A 12,924-nucleotide genomic window follows, 5' to 3' on the forward strand; every position below is an offset into this window, starting at 1 on the left:
TTTTATTTTTTCATTGTGAACAGCTTACTGCAGTATCCTTAAAGTCCCTGCATGTGTCCTGAGTTGTCCTCTCTTACCCAGCATGCACTGCAGCGATGTGGAGCTGTGTCAGCTCAGGATGGGCACATGCTTTTGATGTCGGGGAAGAGGAGGGGGGGAGGAGGGAGCGATAGGGGGAGGGGGGGTGGGGAGTCAGGCAGACGCTATGATGCTGCTTTATATACTCTTTTCAACGGTTTCCCTCAGCGCCCACTGCTGTCATCAATTTGAAAAGGGCTTTTTCACACACACACAAACACACACACACTCATCCTCTTATTTCCCTTTTTTTTCACCCTGGCCTTGAAATAGTGTCCGTGAGGCTGAAACAGGAGGGGGGAAAAAAAACTTCACATTGCTGCAAACAGTCTGTGAACCAGTGCGTTGTCCTGATGTGACCCACACTCAGTCAGAGAGGTGGAAGCAGCTACTGACAGCCAGAGAGGGAGGGCTCGTTCTGTCTGTGTGATGCATGAAATCTACCTCTCTGTCTTTATCTACAATATTGGTGCATTCTTTTACACACTCAGTACCTCACATTATTAACTCCTGTCCCATAATCCCACACACATTATATCATTATTTGCTGTGCGCTTGTAATTTTGTTGCAACTAATAATTAAATTTCAACACAGAATTGACATGATAATTGTTACTCATTTAAATATGAAAACTGGAGCAGAGAAAACAATTAAATAACATCTGCAAACAGTTAGATTATAATAACACACACACAGACACACGTTTTTATCTAATTCCTTTTTATGAACACATTTTTCAGTGTTTTTTTTTTTTTTTTTTTATAATATACCTGGGTTAGGCCTCTCAAATATTGAATCTGAAGCCAAGCCAATTATTAATTGCTGCTACTTAGCCTAACTAATTAAACTGATCATAATAAATATATTTTCTCATTTTTTTTAACTATAGAGAGTTTGGACCATTCAGTAAAGACCAAACTAATTATTGTCACAACAGGATCCACTCATAATACGTTTGTTTATATAGTAATGTATAGTAATGGAAACAACCAGGTCTCCAGATCATTTCCATGTAGGTCAGTATTGTTTGTGTAAATGTATCTTTATGTAAATGTCCATGACTGACTGACTGACTGACTGTTACACCACTGGAGTTTTCTCATGGCTCTTTCAAAATTAATTGGTACAAATAGCTTGCATTTGTGCAGTGTTGTGCAAACAATTAAGTTCAGGGCTAATTAATTTAAACTCAGAGGTCGACCGTATTTCAACACCAAATGGAGACCTTATGTTTTCTACAGACTAACTAACTGGGTGAAGGTGAGAACTCGGCCTGTGGGAAACAACGCACCACCATAGGTTAAGAGCTCCATTTCCCAGCAGGCACTGTGCCAACACAAGGGAAACAGTTTGAAACAAGTTTACCCAGATGTGCAGAGGAGGAGGAGATGATCCTCAGAGTTTAAATGAATTAGCCTGTGTCTTAAAGCAGAAGTAAGTGATATATTTGTGTTAATATAAGTCTTAAATAGTTATATCTTCCGACAGCAATCACTTACATAGAGTGTTTGGTCTGAAACACGGGTCTGTCAGTCACTCTGCTCTGCTCTGAGCCGAGGAGAAAACATTTATCGTATCCTACAGTTTTTATCCAATGAGGAGAGAGAACGGCATGCAGGGCTGTGTGTGCAGCCAAGGGACGCCGTGAATGTGGCGACGTAGGGACGAGGACTGTTATGGTGCGTTCAAGGAAACTCGTTTTTTTCCAACCTGTGAAGTCGTACCAGTTCGATCTGGTACATAGACTGTACAAAAAGACGTACTGGTACGATTTCACGGGTCGGAAGTTACGAGTGGCCGTTATAGTGACTTTCACCGGTAAAACAGGTCGGAAAAACACGAGTGAGTTGCCTGGAACGCTACAAAGTCGTAAGCTGTGACTTGAAGCTGTAATTTATGATTTCAAAAGCCTGCCTGGAACGCAGCATTAGCGAAAACGACCGGATCGCTTACTTCTGCTTTAATTGTTTGCACAATTACAGCCAGCCATGCTGATACTCCATCAGCTGCTGCACCAGCTTATATAACATGTCTGTTACTCCTGGCATCCATACTGAATACATTTTGAAGGTGTTTTGTGGTTTTTGGAACAGGTTGCTCATGGCGACTTGAAACTGAGCTTATGTAATTACAGCATCATTACTGAAGCTTGCCCTGACTTCACCGGCTGGCTGACTCTGTATTCCTGCTACTACTAAGTTTCATATTCCCTCTCTCTTCCATGCTGTGCTGTGCTGCACTCGGTTGCACCAAAAAAAAAAAAAAAAAAAAAATGCTTGCAGATCAGTTTGTAGTGCAGCTGCACATTTTGCTTGTTTGTATCTGTGTGCTTGAAATCACTGTTATTGTTTACGCTCCTTCAGGGCACTAAAATCATTCTGTAAGATCATGGACCTTCATACTACATATCCAGATCACATGGAAACTTCCAATCACATGGTCTTTATCAGTGGATGAAGACCACAAGATAGGCTTATTATAGAGCTTTCAACCTAATCACATGGTCTTCATTAGTGGTTGGAGTGTATCATTATTGGAGTTTGCAAGATTAAAGTAAAAACTAAGCAAAATCCAATGAAGACGGTGGAACACTAAACCCTCTGTCTGAACCAAATGCTCAGCGCCCTGAACCCATTTATTGAATTGGTCAGGGTCACCATTTTGGCAGAACCTGCACTTTTCACCTAGTGAGACACAACTTACAAACATATTCTCACCCACTAAAACACATTTTGCACTGTGATGCACTTGTGTTGCATAATGGTAAGCACGGTTAGCAAAAAATGAAACTCAATGAAAGCGCAGGTGTCTAAACTTAAACACAGCAACTCAAAGTTGATCACACTTGTGGCTAATGATGTGAAGAAACGGGGTCATTCCTATGTTCCCACAGCCTTATGTTCCCACATTTCTAACTTTTGTTGTCACTGAAAATTAGGCCCTATGTTCCCACAGCCCTTTGGTCCCACCATTGGTTGGGTTTAGGCAATGAAGAAAAGAGTTGGTTAAGTTTAGTAAAAAGACCCGGTAGAGGCTAGACAGGCCAGATAGATAGAGTCCAGATAGGTAGAGAGAGTCCAGTGGGAACACAGGGCCTAATTTTGAGAAAAATCTTAGAACTGTGGGAACATAGGGCTGTGGGAACATAAGGCTGTGGGAACATAGGCATGGACCAGAAGAAACCAGTATAAGCCAGTTCAGGGAGCGCTGGTTGTTGAAGTTTCTCTCTGGATGAAAACAATCAGAGAGGTTCGTCGCACGTCCACATGATGCTGCACAGTAGATACTGTATGCACCTTTGTAGTTTTTAGTAGTAGTAGTAGTAGTTTATTCTATCTTTTACACAAAATTGTTTACAGTTATGCATCAGTCACAGTCAGTCAACCTTCCATAATCCCATAATTCGTTCAACTAGTTCATAAATAGATCGAAAAGGTGTAGGCTGAAGCTATCTAGCTTATACTGTAAATGCCTACCCTTTAATTCAATGTTTCATTACGTAAATCCATTAGAGCTCTTCATGGTTTCAGAGTGATAGACAGACACAATTATCCAATAATTAACAAATGAAGCCAAAAAATAAAATAAATACATTTTTAAACAGTATTACAGTTGCAATCAGAGTCATAGAAAGAAACAAGTATCCAACAATTAACAATTGTAGCCAAAAAATAAAAGAAAGAAATAATTTAACAGCAAGTTGCAATCAACACCCAATTAATCAATTCTGTTTATAGCTTTCTATCATACTATGTTTTACTGTAATCTATTTTTAAATTGTGTTATGTTTTTGCATTGTTTGAGATCCTCTGTCAAGCTATTCCACAGTTCTACTCCCGCCACAGAGATACACATATTTAATGTGATTCTTGTTTATATTTTTTATTTTTTACTACAAGTGCTAAACAGGATTTTTGTTTTGTTTTGCAAAAAGCATTTTCCTATTGTGAACGTCACGATTATTTCTACAGCTTTATGATCTGATCATTGTGTTTTCCTTTCCTCGATGTTTTGTGTAATGACTGTTCGCTGGTGTTTTTCATTTTGATTGATTCAGGGTGTGATGTCTTGATGACAACAATAGTTTGGTTTTGGGCACAGTTTCAACTGTTTTGAGGCAATAGTTTGATTTTCAGAGTCAGAGGTTTTGTGAATATAGTTTAAAAATTGGGTTTTGTGTTTACAGTTTCGAGAAAAGGATGGAAGGTTTCAAGAAATGTGTCTTAGCAATTGAGAAAAAACTGTAAAGGGAGTTTCAGTTGTGATTATACTGATTCACAGCTGACACACTGACCTTTGGCTGGACTGAAACTACTGTCCAGAAGACGTATATATGTGTATGTTGCAAGCGTTGGTCATAAGTCAAATGCTAAACTGTGGCAGAGCAGATTCAGTATTAATTTGATCCTCCAAATAAAAGGTTACTACTGTACATCTAATGATCGCTGATTACTGATCACCAGTATCTGCATCTAGACGCACAATCCTGTCATACACAAACACCAGCAGCCATCCATCCATGCAATTAATAATGCGTAGATTACCATTTAGTTTAGTTTATTTGAAAAGGGACAATGCACATTAATAAACATTGTATAAAAAACACGTGTAAATGCACCCAAATTAGCTTAAAGCAGAAGTAAGTGATATATTTGTGTTAATATAAGTCTTAAATAGTTATATCTTCCGACAGCAGTCACTTTCATAGAGTGTTTGGTCTGAAACACGGGTCTGTCAGTCACTCTGCTCTGCTCTGAGCCGAGGAGAAAACATTTATCGTATCCTACAGTTTTTATCCAATGAGGAGAGAGAACGGCATGCAGGGCTGTGTGTGCAGCCAAGGGACGCCGTGAATGTGGTGACGTAGGGACGAGGACTGTTGGTGGTGCGTTCAAGGAAACTCGTATTTTTCCGACCGTGAAGTCGTACCAGTTCGATCTGGTACGAGTTCACCGGTCGGAAGTTACGAGTGGCCGTTATAGTGACTTTCACCGGTAAAACAGGTCGGAAAAACACGAGTGGGTTGCCTGGAACGCTACAAAGTCGTAAGTTGTGACTTGAAGCTGTAATTTACGATTTCAAAAGCCTGCCTGGAACGCAGCATTAGCGAAAACGACCGGACCACTTACTTCTGCTTTAAAAAGCTAGTTTTCATTGACTGTCCCTCTGCCAGATTGTACAAGGAAACCTTTAAAAAGAACAACAATGGAATAAAAATATTGTACCACATACTGTAGGGTAGAACACATTCTATACACATAGTGACTGTCCATGAATACATACATAATAAATACACACTTGGAACGACAACGTGATGCGTGTCCACGTTAATAAATACACATTTGGACAACAATATCAACATCATTGCTCACATCTTTGAGTGTCTACAAGCCAGTTCTTAACATTTGCTTGGAATGAGTGATATGATGGAGATTCTCTGATTGATTGTGGCACTGTGTTCCATTGATGTGATGCTCTGAATGAGAATACATCCTGGCTGAATGTGGTGTTCCTTAACAGGATTATGCAATCCTTTTTTTGTGGCACCTTGCGTAGTTCTAATAGCAGAGGATTTGAACTTAATAAAACTGGATAGTGGAGGAGGAGCTGAGCCCTGCATGGTCTTGTATACTTGACAGATGTTTTTGTATGTAATTAGGTTGTCCCAGCTCAAACGTTTATCAGAATATGGCAATGGTGATGTCTAAAGGGTTTCTTGTCTGGTGTTTTAAGTGCTTGTTTGTAAAGTGATTCCAAAGGGTTTAGAGCAGTGGAATGAGCATTAGACTAACTTATCAGACAGTAGGTCATGTGCGAAATGATCATAGAGAAAAAGTATACTTTGGCTTGTGTTTTGAAGCTGAGATTTGAGTCAATGTGTACTCCTAAATATTTGTATTGGGTAACAACTTGTAACCTCTCACCAGCAATAAAAATGTCTGGTTCTATGTTTGTTTTGTTATTTTTTGAAAAAAAAAAGCATACAAACAGTTTTTGAGAGATTTAGCTGTAGACAGCATTGGTTCAGCCAGGATGTAATTGTTACCATAGCATCAGTCAACTTTACATATTTTATGCAAGCTAACACCAAGACATGGGCCTCATGTGGACGGAGAAAGTTTGTTCACTGCAGGAAACAAGACGAAAGAGCTCATGCACGCCATAGAAATGTCAGGCCTGTGATTGGCTCTCTGCCTCAATTGCAGACACACACTGTTTTCATGTCAGGCCAGTGGGAGATTTTTGTAAATAATGTAAATGATATATTTTTTATCATTGTTAGAGCCCTTATTCTTTTATCTCTAATCCCCAATACCTCAAAGAACAGTTTGATAGTGTCTAAAAAGAAGTTTATAATAATCTGTTCACAAATATGTGAACCTTTTCTGATCATATAGCTTTTCTACATTCATATGACAGCCCAGGTTTGTCCAGAAAAAAAAGGACGTCAATTACTCGATCGTGCATCACAGGGCTGAGGTTTTACAAACATTTATACACGAGGAGTCACCAATCAACCCAGTGTATCTGGGAAACCTGGAGAGGACCCACACAGACTCAGGGAGAACATGTAAACTCAGCCCAGAAAGACCCCAGGGGGATCAGACTCAGGATCCTGTTGCTAAGAGGCGAGAGTATCAACCACTGTTACCACTATGCCGCTCCACCAGCAGCCAGAGGTGATATAATACCATCATCACAATGGTTACAACAGTAACATGTTTCTGTCCACTTACAGCTATAGTGTTGTATGTTTGTGTAATAGTAAACACAGGGAAATGGACTTGGCTGAGGAAATGCAGTCTTTGAAAAATGTTTAAAGGACAATTCCGGGCAAATTCAACTCGTGGCTGAAGTTTAATTGCTCCTGTTTTGCGGTAGTCGCCACGGCAGCGATGAATGGGAGCGGATGGAAGTTCCGCTGCTTAGGCTGTTTACATCCCTCAGAGCCGCAATTTTTTTCCACAGACAGCGTCAGATGGCTACTCAAACATGCACCGAGAAGTTTATTTACTTCAAGCAAGGCGACATGTTTGTGAAACTAGATCTAATTCAAAGTCTCGCGCGAGACCCAAGTTGACGTGCTCGGTGTGTTTACATGCAGTCGGAAGCTCCCGTGTCATAAACACAGGAATATCAACTCTTGACTTGCCTGAAGTAAACAAACTTCTCGGTGCATGTTTGAGTAGCCATCTGACGCTGTCTGTGGAAAAGAATTCCGGCTTTATGATTGATCTGTTTATAAGTAAACCTAGCAACAGTGTGTGATTTGGAGGTGTGCGTTTGGTGAGGCCTGAAACCAGCTGACACCAGGCTGAATGCTGACAGGATGCAGTGACACTTGTACAGTTTTCATCTCGTCCTCGGCTTCACACCCCAAATGCACATGGTCGAGCTGCATGCTATTTTGACGTAGTGTTTAAACAAGTGCAAAGTTTGTCAGAATTACCCCCAAACCAGGTCTGAGGTTAGGCTTGAAATGTGTGTCACACTTCATCAGTGAACACAAAAATCAATGAACCCATGAGAAGAACCAAGACTAGAGCGAGGTCCGGTGGTTGCCACAGGTTGGTGAACAGAATTCTTTTTTTTTTTTGCAATTTCCTGTGGCTTTTATACATTTTTTCTAACTTTGTTTTTAATAATCATATTCACCATGATGACTGCTGTGTTCTCAGTTTTTCAACAGAAAATAATTATAAGATCATAATCACAATCAGAACAAAACAAAAGGACCAGAATTAACACCAATAACAGAAGACTGAGATACACAGGTGTGTTCTTTATATCAAAGTGTGTGGATGGGATGGGATGGATTTAATAATGTAAATCTGATTCAAAATGTGTGCAGGCATTCCTCACTGTAACAGTATAGGCTAGCCATGGCAGGGCTCAGTCTCAGAGTACATTATTTGTTTCATCTGAAAAATGTCCTACAGTAGATCTTCTCAGTCTACATGTTGTGTATTGGAGGATCAGGCCTACCTTACTGTGATAGATGGAGGAAACATATTCTGTCCATTTTCCACAAATTGAAACAGTTCCCAGGTGTCTTAAAGACATGTCTGTGACATGGTTTGGTCAAAATACCCCAAGGATCAAACAGCCCTGTTCAGAACGGCTGGTTTCAGTGCCTGTCCCTTTAAATGCAAATTAACCACTGTTTGCCCCGCCCCTTCTACTGGTAGCAGGTAGGGGTGGGATTATGCAAATTAGAAAACTAGCCACTCAACCCAGGGAGCCTGAAAATTACCGTTTTTTTTGTCAATTCTCACATTTTGGAGGCCAGAAGACAAGACAAACACCTAAATATAAGAGCCTTCAAAAAGTGATATTTCCATAAAATGTCCCCTTTAATTAACAAAAACTAGTGAAAACACTGGGTAGGAATGGGTTTTACATGTGGCACCAGGCAGAGATGCTTGGAGTCAGCTGAGCTCCTCCAGCTAACTAACATGATGCAGAGCACCAGGCCTGGTTTCTCTGGTTTCACAGCTGACCTTCAGCAGTTTTGCTTGTTCATTGGACACCACAGATGCACATGTGTCCCCGTGTATGTTTTAGCCTGGTTGGACGGAAGTGAAGGTGCACAGTTATTTTGCACATGTAAACATTTTTTAAGTGCTATTTAAAGCAGAAGTAAGCGATCCGGTCGTCTTGGCTAACTTCTTGTCAGCCTATGGAGTTAGCAGTCCCCGCCCTCGTCCCTACGTCACCACATTCACGCGCATCCCTTGGCTGCACACACAGAGAGGACCGCCCCTTTATGCCATTCTCTCTCCTCATTGGATAAAGGTTGTGGGATACAAGGAAAGTTTTCTCCTCGGCTTACAGCAGAGCAGAGTGACTGACAGACCCGTGTTTCAGACCAAACACTCTATATAAGTGATTGATGTCGGAAGATATAACTATTTAAGACTTATATTAACACTTAATATTTTCAAACATTACACAATATCCAATACCAAAGCACATCAGGTCCCTGATGCACAACAGCAGAGGATTCACTGAGCTGCCTCTTGCTGCAGACCATGTGATGTGCAGGACCTTCTTCAAAGCTAATGAAGCTAACATGAAAAATACATCATTCCATTTGCTTTAAACCCAACAATATCAATAGTTTGCATCAGTGGCCGTCACTTTGTGGAATGTATAGTTATCAGATGAGCTCACAGTCAGCATGCCATGCAACCTCCATCATGCCCACTCATAGCAAAGTGTTTGGAAGCTAAGTACTGACAGTAATCACACTAGAAACATCAAGTGGGAACTTGTGAGTTGGCATCAGAGGCAAAAGACCTCGCCTCGCTTTCATTTATTTGCCACAGACCACTTGACACACCCCTGGAGGAAAGTACTTAAGGGGAGCTCCGCCCTCCTGAGCTCCTTCTTAACCATTTACAACCATTACAGTCCAGCCTGTCGTCCCTCGTCCCGACGTCCTCCCTCCACTCTCCCCAGGCTGGGACGCGGCCCTCCACACATTTTATCTCACTTTCCCTCAGCAGAAACCATTCACTCTTTGAGCTCACTGCACTGGAAAAGATGAAGATGACTAACAGCACAAGTGGATGCTGAAAATGTGCGTCACATTGTCAAATATAACTCTGATCACCATGGAAACTGGGTAACAGAGTGTATCAGTGGGAGTTTTTTCATCTTTCCTTAACTCTCTCCTGACAAACACAGACTTTCGCTCTCTTCGTCCCTCTCCTTTTGTCTTTCTTCTCTTGATCATACCGCTACAGGACAAAATCCTACAGTGGTAGAAAATGTTTGGAGGGTTTAATGTCAGAATCAACACCAACATGTGAGACAACTCCACTGCTTTGTATACTAGGCCCAGTACAGAGTCTCACATACAAATGAAAGTCTAACATGAGAGTGATAACACTGGTTTATAATGACGGCAGTTACAATAAACACTGGATTTTATTTTGTAGGTCACATATTTCACATTTTTCTTGTGTGTTTTTATCAGAATTGTTGATCCATAAGAAGATTTATTTGTGGTTTTTAGAACTAAAAACATCTTGGTGTTTCACATCAGGCTCCTCTCTGGAGATCCAGAAACAACAGGTCAGTGAGCCAATCAGAAGAGAGGAAGCAGAGGCGTCGTCTCTCTTCTAACTGGCCGACTGTTTCTGTTTCTTTTAAAAAATACTGGTGGATCCAGGTTGGCAGGACTATGTGTATTCTATGTATATTGTATGCATAGTTTAAAGTTTAAAGTAACATATTTTAATAGATTATCCATCCCAAAGCATGTCAGTATGTCGAAATCATATACAGTGTGTTCCAAAAATCTGAGAACACCGCTTTGTCAGGAAACTTTCACACCGACCTCATTTGTTCCAGACTTTCAAACTTTATTTTCGTTGGATTCGAACCAAACTTACAGACGTGAAAGCTCCCAAGACGATGGTCTGGACCAAATACCTGAGATCTGGTCTGACCAAAAGAGATGGTCTGGTTCCAGACTTTAGAACATTAGCATACACACTACTACACCCTGTCGTGGAGCCAGGCCTAGCAGCACAGCTTCAGTCGTCTTCTCCTTTCCTGCCGGCGACGATACAGCCTCCACAGGACGAGGACGTTCATCTGAATCTGAACTAGACTCACATCTTGGCCATGGTGTTGAAGGACATACCCACACCTGTGGGGACACCTGTAGGGATACACTGCATATGTAGGTAATGGGGACAGGGCGTCAATATGTTAGTTCTTTGGTGCGCTCATATTAAAGAGGAACTAAGCAGGATTTCTCCCGTGGCTCTGCTACATTTTTACCTTAATTAAAAAGCTCTGGAGTAATTGTGATAGTTAACTACATGACTTGTGACTTGTTACGAGTGAGAACGGAGGCTCTCTGTCTTCACCTGGCGTCTCATGGCTGAAAACCAACCTTGCAACATCAGTGTAGTACCTGGCCGCCGCCCCGGTGTCCCAGCTCTCGTCTCTGAACACCGCCACACAGACACGCTCCGTAACCCGTAATCTTTTGTTCATGATGGTTAAGACTACACAAACACACACGTCGTAATTTGTTATGTAACGTTTTCCACCGCTCCATTTATTGATTTTTCGCCGGCTTCATTGTAAACAAATGCACATGGGCGAGAGGAGTGTAACCAAACAGCGGAAAAGCGAGCGGACTTGCATAGTTCCCCTTTAATGCAGAGTGAAACCAAAACAAACTGGATCAAATGTAGACGATGGAGCAGAAACACCAACCTTGGTCTCAGTTTTTCAGCTTGCATATTGAAGGCTCTTCAACATATATTTAGGTGTTTGTCTTGTCTTCCAGCCCCCAAAATGTGAGAATGACAAAGAAATCTGTAATTTTCAGGCTCCTTAGGTTGAAATCCATGTGATTTTATGAGCTGTTCCCTCAGTTGTCTTCCAGTGATGTAACTAGCTTTCAAATTTGCATAATCCCACCCCTGCCTGGTACCAGTAGAAAGGGCGGGGCAAGCAGTGGTTCACTTGCATTTAAAGGGACAGACACTGAAACCAGCCGTTCTGAACAGGGCTGTTTAGAGAGGATGAAAAGAGCTGTGATGTTTGATCCTTGAGGTATTTTGACCAAAAGCATGTCACAGACATGTCTTTTAGACACCTGGGAACTATTTTAATTTGTGGAAAAGGGGCAGAATATGTCTCCTTTAAATGTGCCACAAATATCAGCACAAGCCGTTCTAGACAGAAAAATATCAAATGAGCTTTATCGGTGCAAAAAGGGATCCACCGGAGAGACAGGACCTAAAGTGGTTTAAATGATCTGACTCAGTCTGACTTCATGGGTCTCTGGCAGCTGATAATAAACCAGAATGATCCTTCCACCAGCAACGTGACGTGCAAATTTAGCTGTATTGTCACATAACATGATGGGGAGTAGGAGGAGATATAAATGAGCTTTAACCAGACCTGAGGAGAATACGAACCAGGCAAATATGCAAATGTGCATCGCTCACAAAAAGGACTTGATTATGTTGTATTGTTGTTGATAGACGGTATTATCAAAACAATTATTGCCTTTCAGATGGAAGCGCAGTGTTACATTCCCCAGATGACTTGCAAATATGCTCAGGCGCCCACATGTGCACACTCCCTTTGTGTGTGAAAGAGTTGTACAGGCAGAGCATGGAGAGAGTAGCAGCGTTCCCTTCAGAGTGCCCATTAAGTCTGATTACAAGTGATTACCATCTGTCTGAGGTGGATGACCGGTCCTGTCCTGCCACTGAATTAATGACAAACAAATGCTTTCCTTTCTCAATCTCATCATAATCCAACCACCTCCTGTTTTCTTTTTTTTTCTTTGTCTCCAGAGATCTCACCATGAAATTAACATGACTTCCAATGATTTTCTTGGCAAATACCAGACTGAGTCCAACAGTCTTTGCTTCCTTGCACATGTTCTTTCTATGTCACTGTTGTTGTATTCTTGTCATTCTTCTCTGAAAACGTCATTCTGTTTTTTCTTTTCGGAAGACTCACACACACACACACACACACACACACACACAAACACACACACTCAAAGATAGACTGACTCATTTGAGAGCTGCTGGTCCAAAAAAGAGAAAATTTAGACTCGGACTATTTCACCCTCGCTGCAACATGGGGGGAAGTATTTACGGTTGTAACCACATGTGGCAACCACCAGAGGTGAAGCACATTTGCAAAACGCTGTGGGAGTTGCTCTGTTGAGGGAAATGTTGCGTATAGGTCATAGACGCAGCGCTCTGACTACTTCCTGCTACACACTCTCAGCTGAAAAGTTGTTAGAACTGATGTTGTTGCTTCAGTGAGACGTGTTTACTTCCTGTGCATTTCTTTCC

General features: G+C 41.4%; 2 protein-coding genes across 5 annotated transcripts in view; both read left to right on the forward strand.

Annotated features, from left to right (window-relative positions):
* Positions 1-12,924, forward strand: part of nkiras1 (NFKB inhibitor interacting Ras-like 1) — a 284,351-nt gene that overhangs the window by 165,822 nt on the left and 105,605 nt on the right. The gene's annotated exons all lie outside the window — the stretch shown is intronic.
* Positions 1-12,924, forward strand: part of thrb (thyroid hormone receptor beta) — a 144,500-nt gene that overhangs the window by 72,182 nt on the left and 59,394 nt on the right. The window lies entirely within an intron of this gene.

The sequence above is a fragment of the Trachurus japonicus genome, chromosome 11, assembly GCF_045865225.1.
Source record: "Trachurus japonicus isolate A0001 chromosome 11, Traja_1.0".
NCBI classification, from domain to species: Eukaryota; Metazoa; Chordata; class Actinopteri; order Carangiformes; family Carangidae; genus Trachurus; species Trachurus japonicus.